Source organism: Columba livia, chromosome 1 (assembly GCF_036013475.1).
Source record: "Columba livia isolate bColLiv1 breed racing homer chromosome 1, bColLiv1.pat.W.v2, whole genome shotgun sequence".
NCBI lineage: Eukaryota > Metazoa > Chordata > Aves > Columbiformes > Columbidae > Columba > Columba livia.
In genome coordinates, this window is record NC_088602.1 from 13856554 (window position 1) to 13874915 (window position 18362).

Sequence of the window (18362 nt, forward strand, 5' to 3'; positions counted from 1 at the left end):
TTTCAGCAACACTTAAATTTGGACGTATTTCCATAGACTTGGTGTAACTGCTGTAACAACTGTCAGTAACTATTGGAAATGGGCTTAGCATACTCAGAAGCAACATACATGAGTTCCAGTTTTGTCTGTTATACACCTTGCAACAAAACCCTGAATCCCCAGGTGTGGTTGCAACAGTCTGAGCGGAGAAGGATGCTTTTGACTCTTGGAAGAAGAGTTATCTGTGAGTTTCACACAGCACACAGGCAGTTCTGCGTTGGCAAAAAAGAAAGCCTTGTGAAAAAAGGAGCATTTAAGAGAAATACATAATATTTTGTTTGAACTAGCTTGGTGTCAGCAGCCTAATACAGGGGTGTTCGTGTTATTTGGGTGTGACTCTTGCTCCTTCCATCAGAACTAGGATGCGGCATGACTATTCTCACTTGTTTTCATGCTCTTTCTCTGGGGCAATTTGAGGATGCACAGAGCAGATATCCAGGAGTATATCAGCTGTGCTCTGTGTGACTAGTGAGATGATCATGCCATGGTTGTTGCCCCAGGGCTGGAGAGGCTGGTGCTGAGACTGGAGCACTCAACCCTGTGATGTTGTACTGCACGGAGGGAGCTGCACTGGTTCCAGGGCTGAGTAGACGATGAAGTTTGCACCACTTCTTTGAGGGAACCTGATGGGCTTACAACACAGTCGTCCCTTGTCTGCCCTTTATGCACCATTAGTTTTCTTTGTGCCTCTGTTATCTTGAAGGATGATGTAGGTAAGGCACTGCAGAGTGGCCAAGGGATCGCTGTTCCTCATCTGAATGTAAAGCCTACTTACATGGAGTAAAGGAGAGACCACCACTGATTTACTAATCTTTAGGGCCTTCAAAGGCATGGATTCTGTGAAAAGTGATAAAGCTGACCTGACCATTACATTTTTTTTTTTTTTTAAAAAAAGTTCGGAAGTAGAGACCAAGTGAGAATTCCACAGACAGCTGAGGACAGCTGATCACAGCTCACAGGGTTTCTCTGTCAGCTGATAGTATTCATTTTAAGGGCAGACAAATCTTTTGTTTCAGTGATCATGAGAAACTAAAGGAGAAGTAAAAGAAGCAAATAACGAATAAATACATACATCTTTTAAAAGGGAAACAGTTTATACTTACATATTTTTCCCGTCTTACTCCCTGTAGTGCTTCTGTTCTCCAAGATAAACACACTGTACAAGCACAAAACTAGGAGTCATAGGCACAGCCTGGTTTGAAGTCCTCTCAGCAAAGAAGCAAAAAGAGAACTGCCAAGGGGAGCGCTTTCTTCCCAAACTTGAGGGAGGCCTTTCCAGTTAAGATTTGTATGTGGCTGTGACTAGGGCTAAAAAGCCTGTCAAAGATAATAAATCAACAGGAATGGAGACTGGCCAAAAAAAAAAGGTAAAGTTGTATTGCCCATTGAAAAGAAGAATTCATTTCAAAGACCCACCTCTTCCCTGTTACAGCTCAGCCTGCTGACAGTTGAACCAGCAAAACCAGCTACTTATAAAAAAAAAAAAAAAGAAAAAAAAGATGTGGATTAAAAAAAAAAGTATTGAACAGAAGTCTCCAAGCAGCTGCCCAAAGTCAACATGAATATTATAAGAGGAACTCAAAAAGAAGCCAGAAAGAGAAAAGTAAAACTATTTCTGTAACCAGTTCTTTTGTTTCAGGTGTGCTGGTGTCCCACTGATGTTCTCAGATTATAGGAAGGGCTTTTCTGAACACTGAATTTTGCAGAGGTCTTTTGGTAGATATTGCTGGCAGCAAGATCAAAGAGTGCAGATCTGGTCTTTATATGTTTCTTTTCAAAATGCTATCAAGAATCTAGAAAATATTGATTAAAAACTCCTTTATTTTTATTTTTATTTTTTTTTTAAAACAGATGCCAATTTAAAATCAACAGTGGCAATAAGTTTACAAAAGATACAGCTGATTTTGGGATTGGAGATGCAATAGGCCACTGCCACTTTTCATTAAGGTAAGCAAATACAGAAATGCTGCAAGATCAAGATGAGTCTGCATTTCAGATTATCTTCCTGACAATAGTCATTAACAAGCCATAAGGAAATACCTCATTAAGCAAATAAGATATAAATTATAGGGTAATTTAAAAATACTTCCAACTCATTACAATAGACTGATTAAAAAGCAGATTTATTTAATCATATCCTCTATTTATCCACAATGACATTGAACCTGACTTTCATTCTGTTCCCCTGAAGTCAAAACTGTAGGAATTTTGCAGTGTTTCCTCCAGCTTACATACCAGACCCTGAAAGGGATGATGCTTCTTCCCTCTTTAGATGCCACTGAGATGGACTGTTAAAGGAAGTAAATCCTTCGGAGGCAGACGCAGTGATCTGTAAGTGGATTTGTGATCTGTACTGGTGGGCTTCAGTACCTGCATGAAGCTATAGGAAAGTTTCTATGGCTTTGCTTGAGTTCTCTTGTAAAAAAGTCCCCTGAAAGTGGGGTCAAGCCAAGGGACTGCCCTCCTGTCATGCTACTGAGAATCTGCAAGGTTTATCTCTTTCCCATTTGGACTTGGAGCTTTGTCTCAGCAGAGTGGCCTTCCTGTTCTGTTCTTTGAGTAGTAAAGAGATGCCCAACTCAGGAGGCTAAGAAAAGGCACAACAGTAAGCAGATAACAACCGTACCCAGATATATTTTTTGGCCTGTTCAGAAGTCTGTATCTCCAAGCATGTTCTCCAGCTTGCATGAAATACACGGCTGGAGTGTGACCCTCATTGTCCACACTTGGTACTTCATAGGAGGGCACAAGGGGCCCATACTTGAATTTCAGTTGTGCATAGAATGAAGTGCAGTTGGGCCTTATTTCTTCCTGGGACTTACACAATAGAAAGTCAGGAAACAGGTGGGCCCTCATGTAACCTAAGCTAGGATCCTGAAAGAACTCTTGAGGCCAAAGTTATGCATATGTACATAGACACATTTATATACATGCACATGCATACATAGAAACTCTTTTGGCTTTAGTGGGACTGAGATTTTGGCAAAGAAACCTAGAAATTATGTTGTATTTGGTTCACATGGCAAGGTTTTGGCAATTGGTGTTTGCAGGGGTGGCTGCCGAGGGAAGAGGCCAGGGGCTGCCCCATGCCAGGCATAGCTGGTTCCAGCTGACTCTGCAATGGACCCACTGTAGGACACAGCTGAGCCCATCAGCAAAGCCACTGCCCCTCTGTGACAACATATTTATGAAAGAGCAGAAAACACCACATAGGTAAAGAGTAAGAAACAGCAGAGGGAACACCCCGTTAAAAGGAGGAGCATGGTGTTCTCTAGAAAAAACACCACCAACAAAGTGACCCATAGAGGAACGCACATTGGAGCAAGATACTCCCTTGAAAGGACTACAGCCCATATAGGCCCCATGTTGGTGTATAGAAACTGAGTGAGGAGAAGGAGCAGCAGAGAGAAACTGATGTGTCTTGACCCTGACACCTGCATCATCCGTTGCATCACTGAGGGGGCTGAGTATAACCTGTGGCAGCAGCAAGGTGGGTAGAGAGGAGCCTGGAGTAAAGCTGAGCCAGGGAAAGGAGGAGAAAAGGTGTTTTTCCTAAGTCTCTAAATGTTTTTTTTTTGTTGTTGTTGCTGTTTAACAATACCCAAATCAGTACCCAAATATTTATATTAATTATCAATAAATTAAATTAAATTCTCCAAACTGGAGTCTGTTTTGCCTGCAATTGCAACTGCTATCTTGCCATCCTTATCTCAACCCACGAATCTTCCTGCTCCTGTTCTTCCTTTCTCCACCCCCCATGGCGAGTGTGTGAATGGCTGTGTGAGCCGACTCACAACAGACATCTATCACTTGTTGTTAGTATCTTTATTTATCTATTTCCCAAGTCTATGTGACTTTTCATTTCAGAATAAAATATTACAGTGATAGCAAAAAGTTCAACATCTCTAAATAGAGTTCTCTCATTATTCCATAAGCACAAATTCACAACTTTTCAGTGGACATCTCTTGAAGCGTAGCACCCTGCAATCAATGCCTAGATGAAGCCGTTTGTCATTTATATTCACAAATAAAATTATGTTCAAGTTATGAATAATGACCATGTAGCAAGATACATTCTATCAATCTCCTGCACAAATCTAGTGATATGAGTGTCACATAGAAATAAAAGGTGTGAGCCAGCAGATTGGAGCCATGTGTTCACTCAGATGTCGATTCAAACACTACTTTTCAAGGAAAACTATCAATACTTTGCAAGATTAATTGCAGAGACATTGAGACCACTTTTTGTCATGCTGACTAATAATTTCTTATTTTCCTGTTATCACCCACCTGATTGTTTCCATCTGCTCTCTTGTCTGATACACAGGCTGGAAACTCATTGTGCAGATTGTGGGTTTTGTTCTGCATTAATACCAACCCTGTCACAAAGAAAGTGCTGTTAGACAACTAGTTTCAATAAGTACTGTGATAGCACTGACAATCTGATCAATTTTGCGTGATCAATTTTTTTCCTAATTTGGTTATGCTAAGTTTTGTATTGTTTTATAATGTTAAGAATTTTACTGATATAAAAGTAATATATTTTCCTCTGTAACTTTTCAAAGCAGTGCACTTCAGATGATGAAAATGAAAGGATGCTGATGGAGTCTGAAGGTGCAGAAGACAGAAACACTTGGTTAAGGAAAAAATATTTCCTATATTAGCATTCAAGAAAAGAAAAAAAAAAAGAAGGGAAAAATGACTTAAGGAGAGTAATTAAACACTTTGCCAGCATCCTTTGAAACACCTAGGCCTCCATCCAACAAAACTCATAACCATCTGCTTGGTTTCAGTCAACTCTTACACCACTGAAAGCTGTGTACAAGTCAGTCCATGAAGTTAAGCGTGTGCTTAAGTGTTTTACTTGCAAGGTTACAGGGTTTTACTCAAATATGGAACGAAATGACATCACTCAGGTCCTACAGAATGTGAACCCAAGTCATTGCCTCCCTCTGGGTGGAAGTCAAACTTACTAATGTGGCTGTAATGGCCAGCATTCAGGAATGCATTTGTTGTAAACCTTGGTGTAAACGTAATTTCTCAGCTGAAGACAGGTCCTTCTCAGTATCAGAACTCAGTTCTTGAGATTTTTCTCCATGGATGGCCATGAAGCACATTTAGCATTTAGTCATGTAATTATTCCAAGTAGCTTTTAAACTGCTGATCTTTGCAAGTCTGATTAAACCTGATTTGGAAAAGTAAAAAAGTAAAAAGTCATTGTTTTGCCTCAGGTCATTAGTGCTCTAATTGACCATTACCTAATCAGAAACATATATCCTCTATTGGTGTTATAAATCTTTTTTTTTTTTTTTTTTTTTTTTTTTAACTGGAAAGGAAAGAAAATCTAGCTGGAGTATGTCTCCTTCAGAATACTTTTTCAATACATTTCCAAATGACCTGGTGCCCAGTTTCGACGCGGGTTTTCCTTGTGTACTTAAAGTTCTACTTAGGTTTAGATTTGAATTGTTTGCATCAGTTATTTCATCAAGAAAGGATTTGGAGTAGATGCTCAGTTTTCTGTATGTTGTGAGCAACCAATCATTAAAGATGGTGTGATAGTCAAACCCCAAATTCAGAATCTGGAAACATTTGGGTTTTATCCTCCTGTTTAAGGAAGAGGGCATGTGTGTGAGAGATTGATGCCAATAAAAACAATGAATCTCTGGCAAGAGAGCTATGTGAAAAATAGTTTCCTTGGAAACTGCTTTATACTTCATACATGCTATCTTTGAGATAACAGCCTTTTCTTATCAAAACACTCACATGGAAGCAAGTACCTGTTTGTACTTTCCCCCTCAGTTTCAGGGGAAAAGAAAGGTTACAAAAAATTGATCAGTTCTGAATATTTTCTTTTTCTTCCAACCTGTTTTTCCTAGTGCAGTTATTTTCCCTCCCAAAAGGAAATGCGTGAAGGTTTATGTATGCCAGTCCTGCTGTTTAACTCATGATGCTGATGAAAGTTAACATTTAAAGGCTGAGAAATGATTTACTGTCTCTGAAAGGAGTGTTTCATGATTGGGAAATGCCACAGAACTTGTTTCGAGTGCTTGAGAGAGTCTTCTGCATTTAAAACAATGATTGATGTGATAATTATGTCCCAAGTTTTATTTTCTCATGGTGACAATTTTGTTTTTGGATACCAACTTTGTTTTTTCTAAAGCATTTTCTTTGAACCCAAAGAAATATATCAACGCAGTTTAATGAATTGTGAACCCTGAAAGACAATCAAACTTTTCTAGAGAAAATGGAGACAGAAATATCTTCTGGGTACTTTTTTTTTAAAATGTATGGTCACTTGACTGCTTTATTATATTTATGAAGTTTTGAACATGTACTTGCTTTAGGAGTCTGGCATACGTTATTATGGCCTCAAATTTTAACAGTAAACACTGCTTTAAGTCAGACTTTACAGTATAGCTGCTAGCATACATGCTGCTATCTGTGCAGATCTGAAGAACTCATGCAAACTATGATGAAGCATGAATTAAAAAAAATGGCCTCAGGTGGAAGCTACTGGAGATTTGTAAACTATAAGTCAGCTCTACACTTGGGCTGGAATCCTTACCAGCTTCCAGCACTTTGGGGTAGTTATAGCCTGTGCACTGACGTATTATCTGACTCACTATCTTCAGCATATTTCTCCTTATAATGCTCTGTTTTCTCATATAAATGTAGCAGTTTAAAAGTTTATGGTGGGATTCATCATACCTAATGTTAGCTATCTAAAAGTGAAATATTGTGTCTGAGATGTTTCTACTCCTTCCACAGTAAATAGTGTGGGTCAACCATCTCCAGAGGGTAATTTCCAACATCCTACGATGGTTGTATAGAGTCAACATGATAAGTATCTCTCAGACATGTCTCTTTCTTTCCATTGACAAGGATTTTAGGCTCAATGACTATGTTGGACTGGATGCAAAAATTTTAGGCCCGAAGTATATAGGACATAGTCCAGGGAACGGGGTGATGGTCTTGATCTCTCACACTCGTTTGCGGAGGCCCTGCTTTCAGGGGGGAAAAACATCAATCCAAAAGAAAACCAAACCAAAAAGACAGTTATCCTCTTTAACAATGTACCCAAAAATTCACTTTTGCCATGGAATCCAAATCTTCAGTTTTAAAATCAGAGTTCTATTTTGGTTTAGTGATCATGTCTGGTCACAAAAACTGGAAGCTAAGTGCTTCTCCATCTCCTACTCACAATAATCCATGATAATTTAGTTACTGAAATTCCTTTATGTCTACAAAAGGGAAAGCTTCTAAACAGAGTGAAAATTAAGCTAGTCAACACATCTAAACCAAATGATGATTTACTGCATTTGAAACAGGAGGGACTTTTTATTACTACTCTTTTGGTTAGTGAACCACTGGATGGTAAGCATAAAATAATGTAACCAATTACAATTGTAAAAGTTCAGCTGTATTGCAGTCTTTATTGGGAGTAAAAAAACTATCATCTGCTTACATATGAGCCAGTGGGAAAGCATCTCTAATCTTGCCAAGGAATAGAGATGACAGTATTTGGCTTAATCAGTCTTTATCAGTGATTTCTGTTTGCAACCCCAAAATTTCAGATGATGAATTTTCTATCTTTGTTCTGTTTCCTTAGCCTCATTTCAGATTGGAGGGAAAAGAAAGAAAACAACATCTTGGTGAAACTTTGAGTCATGTAGACGTGACAGACAGCTTGGTAGCTTACTGTCTAAAAATTCAGAGAAACTTGCTAGTACTGGAAAAATTGATTATGCAAATACCAGTGACTCACGCTGACCCATCTTTTCTTTGGCTTTACAGCTTTGCAGCTTCTTGTTTTTGCCTTGGTAAAGATAATCAATTAGTTCAGTCTGGATTACAGGGTTTTAACACAAGCAATTTCACTGGATGTGAAGTCTGTTGACTTAAATATAAACTTCATACAGGTTGCATGGAAAGCTGTACAAAACTGGATTTGCTGAAGTACAAGCATGCAAGCTTTATGGAAACAATACTCTTGTTTATCTCAAGTTCTGTAGCTTCTAGTGATTTAACTTAGCATTATTTGCCTTTGCCTGTTTTGTTAATCTTGGTAGGGCTTATTAGAGGCTCGATCCTGTATCTTTGGAGTCAATGGAAGATTTTTCCATTTAGGTCTTCAGGAACAGAATCAAGTCTTAAGAACAGAATCAAGTCTTAATAAAACACTGTGGTCTCTCAGATTTATGAATGATATTTGGGGAAAATATACTTCTGTTTTTAATTTGTTTCTTATGTATTTATTTATATATATATATTAGTTTTAGGGCTTAGCCTACCTGAATGCAGGCACGTCATAAAAGTACCTGAATTAAAGACTTCAGTCTAGCCAAGGAGTCTCAGCCCCCTCTGCAGTCGCAGGAGATGGAGAGGCACCTTCACAGTGGACTTCACATCTTAGGTTCAAAAGACTGGATATGCTCTCTCTTCAATGACCTTAAGGTGAACATATATTCCTAAATGCTTGGGATTTGGATCTCACATGCATTATTTAAATGCTACTACAGCCATGTTGTGACAAGTGTGGAATGAGTGCTTCTCTGCACCAATTTGGAAACAGCCATTTAAGGTCTCATTCCCTACTGCTTTGACCTGTGTAAGACACAGAAATCTCAGTCTCTGTTATTCGGTAACTCTAATTTCTCTGACTTTGTTAAGGATAGAGGGGAACTGATTACTCTCTTTTGTTCTCAGAAACTTTGCAGTTCAAACATCCCTTGTGTGATAATTTAGAAAAGCATTTGTGTACAGGCCTATGTTCCCTTGGCTTCAGCGTGACGCAAGTCCGAACTTGGGTTTAAGTATTTAAATAAGTTCCTGAATATGGTCCATACATTCTTTCTAGAATGAAATGAAAGCCTTAAAATATAGTCGTGAAGAAAGGAAGTAAATGAACTCCAGTTCTTAGACCCTGGTGAGTATTTCTGTAGTGCCCCATTTTCTCCTGCTGTCCTGTTAGTTACTGAGCTGTTTATGCAAACTGTGAGCGCTCCAGCCAGGGAATGTGAGAAGAGCTGCCTTTATAGCTTGGAGATGAAGGCACTTATCCGAGCTGAGGGTAGCCCTCTTTCAGGTTCCTGCTGTCAGCAAGAATACTCTGTGTTCCCTCCTCGTTTTGACCATAAATTTAATCTTCATTATGGGGTCCTTTTTTTCCTGAGGAAATTTTCTTGGGGAAAAAGAATAGTCTGGTTAATTGTAATTTTCTATTGGAAAAAAAAAATGCAAGACAATTCCAAAATCTAGATATAAGGACACGTAGTTAAGCAACAGAACCAATCTGATAATGTAAGCTTTCTACAATATTATGGAAACTCTGATCTTCCCTTGAGTGGTCTATGTATTTTAATAAAAGATATTATTTCATCGAGTAGTTGGAATGTTAAATCCTCATAGGCTTTAACATGCAAGTTAAAGAAACAAAAAAGACATAGTAACAATTGGCAAATGCCTAGCACAGCTGCATTATTGCCTATAAAACTGAGAATGTAACAAACTCTTATCCAGGGTAAATGAGATAGATAAACCCATACAGTATGTCTTCCAAAAATTATTTTAATTCATCATCAATAATGAGAAAAGTGTCTAAATACCTTAGAGGGACATTTGAAATTTATGTGGTTTGACACTTAAGAAATTTAGAAACATCCAAAGTAGTATGAAAACAACAGGTCTGGGGTTAACAAAAAAACACAGCAATCTTCAGTATAATTCTCAGTCAGGCAAGATTTATTTTGAAAGAAAAACTTCAAACAAAATGCCAATTTAAGGAAGGCAAAGATTTCATTTTAGAATATAAACAAAATCAACAACCAGGAAAGAAAAGGCATGAGGAGAGGAAAATTGCATTTTGTTAGTGGCTTAAAATGTCAACTTCTGCTCTGTCAGCTCCTGATCATAGTTCAAGATTCAGATAGCAAGAAAATGTGCCTTGCAGCCTACAGTGGCTAAGAACTTTACTGTATGCTATATTTGTATAGGCTATAACAATTTAATTTGAATTTGTTTCCAAGGAGATATTTCTTTGTCACTTTATTGCTGTTTTATTTGATAATTCCTTCAAACCTTAGTATTTTAACTAATGACTTCATCCTGAAAGATACCAAATGTTCTTTTCTCCCCAAGGAAGAAGTTTTTAATATGCTTCAACATGAAATTAACAGAATTTCAGGATAAAGATCTAAAGCATATCTAACTTCAGTGGTATGTGTCTGCCATTTTCTGCTACTTCTTTTTTAACAAATCTTCTAATATCTCCTAGTAATATTTCATATGAATCACACACTATATTTGTCATTTTCTAGTTTTTTGTGCACCAACATGCTCGAGACTATAAAAAGTATACTGCAGGACAGGAAATTTTACCCTCTACAATCTAAGAGACTGTACTATGTGCCGTTCTCTATCAACAACATTTCATTTGACTTATTTTAAGAAGAGTCTTGTCTTCAGTACCTCTATGGCTATGTCCCTGTTTGATTTTCATCTACCTCAGAACACTGATCCTTGGTTTGTACTCAAACCATTCACCATTTTTTTTTCTCTCACCTTCAGACAACTTGAATATACTGCCTATTACTACCATGTGAATTTTCCCTTTTCCGCTTCCATTGTAAACTCTCTTCACACAATTAATTGTGACACTTCTGACATTTCTGAGACATTGCTGACATTTCTAATGACTTCTTCCTGCCTGCATCAAAGAGCATAGTCCAGTTTCATGGCCTGTGACCTTTCAGGTGCTTTAACACTCCTGATGATTATTGCAGTCTTGATTTCATTGATTTTCCTGATTGCATTCTGTTTTGTCAGCTTTTGCAACTCCATCACCTCCAATGTCTTTTATTATTGTTTGAAATGACCATGGAGGTGACCTCCAATACTGTAATGTCAGCCTCCTCAAGTCCATTCAGAATGCTAATGGACAGTCTCTTTGCTGTCACAGAAGACTTGAGCTTGTTGGAAAATGATGCAAACACCTTACACAGGAAACTGCGACTTGAAAACAACTAAACCCCATTATCTTCAAAGATTTTGACAAAATGTCTTGCAAATTTTTTTTTTTACATTCTTAGTTTTGTTAAATCCAAATGAGGGAAGGACAAATTTTATTTTAAAATTTCTAGCTCAGTCTGAAAGAGATTAAAAGGAAAATGGGATGGTAAAATATCATTCAGTTCAACTTAGAATCAGAAAACTTTTTATTTGTCATCTTTAACAGTGTTACAAAACACACAAAATACTCCTACAAGAGTGAGTGTTCCCAGGCCCTCAACAAACACTGCAACAACAAAGCAAACTAAGCAATCAAAATGGCAGCTGCTACCTTAATCCCTTCTGCTTGGAATACATCTGTTATACATTACCCTCTCTTAGACTGTGTCCTCTCTGGGACATAGGTTACTTTTGTGTTTGTCTGACATCCAGGAGAGCTAGTCCGTAACTGGAATAGTGACTTTTGGTCATGAATTCAATATGCTTTTAGAACAACGTAGTCTGTTCCTCTTCTCTTCTTCTACATATCCTGTCCAGATTTTCCAGGTTAATTTTTCTTTTCTCCTCACATCCTTCCCTTCACGGCTTCCATTTTGCCTAGAGTTAACTCTTCCACATACCTAGCAAGAACCATCTATTATACCTTTTCTCCTGTCTGTCCTGAAAAGTCAGTCGCTATGTTAGACCTTTTAAAAGAAAGTCTAGCAAACTACAAAGGATCAGGCTGCTTCTTCTTTAGACAAGCGTTTTTCAATGTTATTAGGCTTTCACTTGTAATGGGCCTATCTCTTTTACCTTGCTACCCCAGAGGAGACTGGTCTTGTGAAGGAGAGGGATCAAGATGGATTCTGCTGCTGCACTGAGTTCTGGTGACCTCACCTTCCACGAGACAACGTGGGTAGGTAGGGAAACACTTCACAGCCAAAGGAGCACAATGACAATAAGCCATTTTTGAAGTAGGAAGCTATACATAAATTGTGCTCCTGGAAGTAAGAAGCTGGTTTTCACCACCAGTGAACTTTATGGAATATCTGTGAAGTACAGTCATGCATTTTTCTTGTGGGAAACAAGGAATGCAGAAGAGGAATGCCCATATTTTCAGCTGTGCCCATCTGGATATATTTTAAATCTCTTTCTGTGCATGTATCAGATTTCACGTATATTTTAGGCATTTTTCAGAGGTTCTGGGTAGAGGGCCGCTTGGCTTAAGAAGAGTTACACAAATCTCTGTGAGTCAGACTGCTTTCATCTCTAGACAATATTAAAAAACTGGTGGCTGCTTTAGAAAATTTACAATTATGTCACCTGTTCACAGAAGCCCAGGGTACTGCAGACTCTGTAATCCTGGTCCAGCACTCTACTTTCAGCTGTCCCATCTCCTTCACAGCAGCTTGGCTTTTTCTTTCATCGCTTTTCAAACTAGAAAGCATATTAGTAAAGTGTGGTGGTTTTATTGCTGTTTTCTGTATATACAATGTTACTACCCTGACCTCTTAGAGGAGAAGACACCAGAAATGCTTTGTACAGACCCATGCATGTTCAATACAATACATACTAATGGAGGAAATAGACTAAACAACACTTTAGAAAGCTGAGGCATTACACATATAAATACATTCTGATTATATCTTTCATGCTGACCTCTGGCGAATGAGTATGCAACATCACTTTTTCTCAGAGGTAGACTTGTCATGAGATGGGGACAAATGCTTTAATGTCTGCCAGTCACAGAGACACTTCATGGGGCTTCATCAGTGATTCTGAATGGAGAAGGCAAGAGCTGGTGCCATGTCTGTCTTCTTCAATCAATAAAGACAGCTAGTGACATGAAGCAGAAATTCAGCCTTTACAGAAAAGTACTGGGGACCATGTGAGGTTGTTTGGAACTAATGCTGATCACTGGATAATTCAGAAATGATGATGAAAAGCCCATGACATGCCTGAGAGATAAATGAATCAGAGATGAGAGCTGGAAGAGACATACTATGCCAATTTGTCTATAGCCAGTTGCCAGGGCAAGATTGTTTCTTGCACAAACACAGTGAAAAAAAGGCTTGAGAACTTTGAGGCTGGCTAAAAAGAGGGGCTTTTATTATTATTATTATTATTATTATTATTATTATTATTATTATTATTATTATTATTTAGTTAGTTAGTTAGTTAGTTAGTTATTTTTTCTAAGAATGGTGTTGCTCCAAAGGTGAGTTTGTGAGACGTACAGCTCAATACATATTTAGCCTCACCCTCACCACTAAAAATTTACCTTACTCTGTACTTTTTATCCATTTTGTCATTCAAGACAATATATATTTTCTTTCCTTTTTATATGCTTCACTTTCTAAGTGGTTTTTTTTCATGGCTTTATTCAAAGATTTTGAAAAAGTCAAATATAATTTCTTTTTTTTTTTTCACTCAGGAATTTCCATGCAGAATAGAGGCTGTATTGTACTATTTATTGTACAGGTAAAGATGTTTTTACACTTGGTGAAATGTAAGTAGTGATGGCGATGGGCTGATGAAGTAAAAACTGCAATTTGTACCTGACAGGGAAAAAATAATCCTGCTTTAAATATTATTGCAGGACAATAATTTTACAAGACTCTTAGCTTATGAAGAGTCTTTTAAAATTATTAGAATCACAGAATCATTCTATGACTCATTCTATGAATCATTGGCTCTTTATTCATAAAAATGTTTACAAAGTTATGTTTCTGTCTCCTGATTTCTAGTCACACACAGAGACCAGCAGCCTGGAATCTCTTTACGTGTTTCCTCCCACAGACTTTCTTTCCAGCATAAGCCACATAAATTGTTAGAATCTCAGCTAAAATAAAGTGCCTCAGCTTATTTTCCTTAATCTGTGATTATACCGATGCACTCAAATGATTTCTGAGTATTACAGAAGCATGATTTTTCCTTACAACACTGATGGTGTCTAGGTTTTTTCATGTAGCTCTTCTGTATTTCTGCTCACCCAGTTAAGGTGGGAAATCAGGAGCTTCCAGTCTAAAATCCTGTCACATACTACCTGTTACAATGAATAGGAATTGTCTGTTATAAGAAAATTAACATTGTGCTTTTGTGTTGGTGACTAATTCTCAAATTGATCAGGTCTAATGTAATTGCATTCAGAATCGTGGCTCCAGCAGAGTCTTCATATATATATTTAACTTGAAGTGTTTGAGTAGTGTTATTTACAGCCTGTTGGATGAAGACCAAACCAGGTTTTTACCTTCATGTGGTTTATTTTCATGCGTACTGTTCCGAGACAGAAGGAATGAAATAAATTAATTTTTCATGTGGATTTCCAAATCTGATTTGATTTCAGTTACAAATAAAAGCCACAAATTTGAAATTCCCCATGAAGGGGATTTAGTTTAAAGGCTGGATAGATGAAGACGATATTAGAGTCTGGCAGAAAGCAAATGCAGTTTTACCATAAATTTGTGCAAATGCACTCTCTTCCTCTATGTACACACACTGAAGTAACAAGATCCAATGAAACAAAGTTTTAGTGCATCTTTTTTTTTCAAACAACTCTTTTTAAATTTTTTTTTTTTCTATCTCAACTATCCTGTAGGTTTTATTTGTTCTTATTTACATCAGCGGGACTAGTGAACCGGGAGGTGGTGGTCTTTGCTTCATTCATTTCTAAACATCACTGCTTTCAAAAAAAGGCTCACAAATTGAAGGTAATTCAGAGAAGAGCAACAAAAATAATCGAGGGAGTCAGGAGTGGTTGACTTATGAAGAACGATCTAAGTAAATGAATGAGTTTGGCTTGGCAGAGGGGACAGGATAACATACCACAACATTGACATGAGGCAGGTGAGAGAAATTACACAGTGCAGCAGACAGGGCTTTAACTAGGAGTGATGGGATGGTATTGCACGAGGACTTTTTCTGTGGAACAGTGTTCCAAGGGATGTGGTTGAAGTCTTGTTACTTGAGTCATTTGGCGCTGGAGATGACAAAACACTCACAAGAAAGGGAACTATCATGTTTGCTCTCCTCTATCACCAGTGTCTGTATTACTGTAATGCACGATTATTAATTCACTGCAGGGAAAGCAGAGGTAAGACAAATACCATTGTCAATAGCAAAGAATGCAGGAATATAATGGCTAAATGTGTTTTGGTTTTGAAAATGTTCTCATTTCCAAACTCTTCTTTACATTCACACACATAAGTATGATTGACAGCTGTGACAAGATGCTGATTTCAGACACACAGGGGAGGAAATGCAGTCAATGAAAAACAAAAACAAGGAAAAAAGGTAAAGAGATGAAGCATGTCTCATGGGGAAAAAAAATGGCAGTTTGTAAATTAAACAGCCAGCTCAAATTGCACCAGCTCATGGTCTGACCCAAGAAAAGTGTATGTAATAACGTTTGAGTTTTTTTCCCACACTGCTCTGGTCCTTTCACACATTCCCTGTTTGATAATTCACAGCGCTCTGTCAAGTGCTCTCTTTTCTCATTGCAGATTGTGTTATTTACTGTTGTGATCTGCCTGCATTGCATTTTGTAGAGGGTCAAGGACAGTTAATCCCTATGTAAGCATTTATTCATCCTGTGACTGTGCAACTCGTCATGTATTTGACTGCTTCACCTCCATTCTGCTCCCTGATCTACTTTGTACAAGGATTATGCTTTTCACTCACACCCAGTTGTTTTGTATACATAACAGCAGGTATTAAAACTTAAAAGATCCAATATCAGTGGCTGGGTTCTCAGCAGCCTCTCTGAATCAGGCTTTTATTCAGATGTATAACCACTAATCCATAAATATATTTGGGGCCCCGTCTTCTGCTGAATTGTGTGGACATGAGTCTCCAACATATCTTTGAGGATCTGCATCCAGGGCTGTGTACAGATTTTCTGCAGTAGGTGCTTAGGTCTGTTAACATTACCATTCAGGAGAAAAAAAAAATCAAATAAATATCTTGGTTTTCAAAGGCTGACAGACACTGGCCTCTTTTCTGGTTATTGAGGCAATTGTCTGTGAAAGTTTGGTTAATAATCTGCAGAATGCAATCTCAGTATGATCTGTCTTGACTGGAGGTGGGTGACTAGCAATCCCTGATGACAGGTCAGTTTTTCACCACTATGTTAAAAATAATTGTGGTGATGTTAAAATGAGCACCTGAATATAAGGATAAACATATTTTAGGTATCTCTCCCTATCTAAACCTTAATGGGTGTGTGCTACTTGAAAAAGTTTTGTGATCTAAACCGATTCTTAAAGTACTATGACAAATCAGTGTTTGTTTTTGCTTCTGCAGTGTTCAAGACTGATTTAAATCCAGAAAACTAACACTACAATAAAGTAATTTGTAGAAATATTAATTAAACACATGAAGTATGAGAAGCAGGATTCTATTTTGAATAACTATTCAGATGACAGATTTAATACTATTTAAGTGCATTTTTTTTTTTTTCCCATATGGTTGAATCTTTTGCTCACACCTAGACCAAAAGAAGCAAAATCAGAGAAGATAAAGGCTGAGAGATATAAAAATAACAGGTTTTGAAATATACAATAAAGCAGAAAAATACTTTTTGATGAACAAAAGTTACTAAGAGAACAAGGGGAGGGAAAAAGGAGGGAAATTGTAACGCATTCAATACTGAAATGATCTGATGTTGAAAAGCTTTTAGTGAAAAATGAAAGAGCTTTGTGGAAACCAATTTAAGATGCTATTGTTTACAAAGGCCCCAAATTATTCTTAACTCCAAACTACCCCCAAGTAGGTACATATTTCTTCCTCTCCTTTATGAGACTGCCAAAATTCAGCATTCTAGCCTGCTCCTAACCTTACCCATGTGGCTCATTCTAATCCTCCTTGGAAGTCTTAAGAGCAGCTGGACTGCTGAAATGCTTGGCATTTTCATGAAGAAGATTGAATAAGAAACCGCTACAATCAAAAAAAAAAAAAAAAAAGGTGGGAAAGCACAGCTGTGTTTTTGTGGTTTTTTTTCATTCTTTTCCCAAAAATGTGGTGAGCTTGAGGTACAGTGTTTAAGTAGAGCTGGTTTATCTTTAAGAGAACAGCTCTTCGCCACACAGAACAGCATACCTCTGAAAACACGTGCTTCTTTATCCCCTTTAATGCAGAGATTAAAAGGTGTTGTCTGTCCCTGGGACAATTAAAAAAAAAAGTCACTTAAACTGAGATGAGGGGAAGTGTCTGTGTAGAAAAAAAAGGGAAGGAAATCAAACACATTTATGGAAATTATATCAATAGCCTGAGCAATACTTTTGAAAATTAAACCTCACTGTACTACTATACTCCCATGCAATGGCAAGTAGGAGGTCATGCAATTTACATTAAAGAATGATGTAAAATCACCCTAACACAGGTAGAATACTGGCTTTCCATGGTTTGATCTATAGGTCTGGTGTCTTACTTCTGTTGCTTGAAAACTGGACACAAACAAGTGCCCATGTCATTCACTAAAGGATATATTGCTTTCTCCAGAGCTCCTGCCTTTGCTCATAACACCTCAAGATTATTCTGGGTACCGGGACCACCAGCCAAATTTTAAAGAGGGAATATTACAGTGCATGGGGAGGCTGGGCTCATTAGCTTGGAAGTAGGATCCTTGGGTTTAGGTTGTGATCCAGAAAATGTTAGATTATTTATAGAAAACAGAAAAGCATCAACAGAAGAGTTGGTGATCAATTCTTTACCCTCTCATCACTCTGCATTTTTTGTGCTACTTCTGAGAAAAATTCAGTTGATCCCATCTTAGACTGATCTTAGAATAAGTGCTGAAAATACTCAGTGAAGACAACTGATAACATGAACAACTTTTCATGGCCAAAACCTCAATTTTTATTGTAAAATCACCATAAAAGTTATTTCTAGTTCTCATATTCCCTGAAAACAGATAAAATATAACCATTCCTTACTCTCCTGAGATTATTCTGTGACCTGACCTATCTAGTCTTATTGAAGAAATTATTAAGGTGAGGTTCCTTGCACTATGTCATATCGGCTTAAGTCTAAGACTGACAAGGTTTTACCAGCTCACTTGGGTTAAAAAAATCCCACATTAACTCAGTGCAGAAAAAAAACCCCTCATCAGCAGCAACTCAGTGTGGAATAAACTCCTGCATATCCTCCTTCATTTCTGAGTCCATGTCAAAATTGTCACCTTTTTTTAAGAAGCTGATCTGGGAGCAGTGGAAGGAAGCCTACCCTTGCGTCCCAAGGTTGCTGTCCCATAGGGAGTCTCTGATGTCTACCAGTGAGCTGTTTTGCACCGTACCCTTTCTGGTAGTCAGAAAAGTATTTATTTTTTTTCTTCTTCA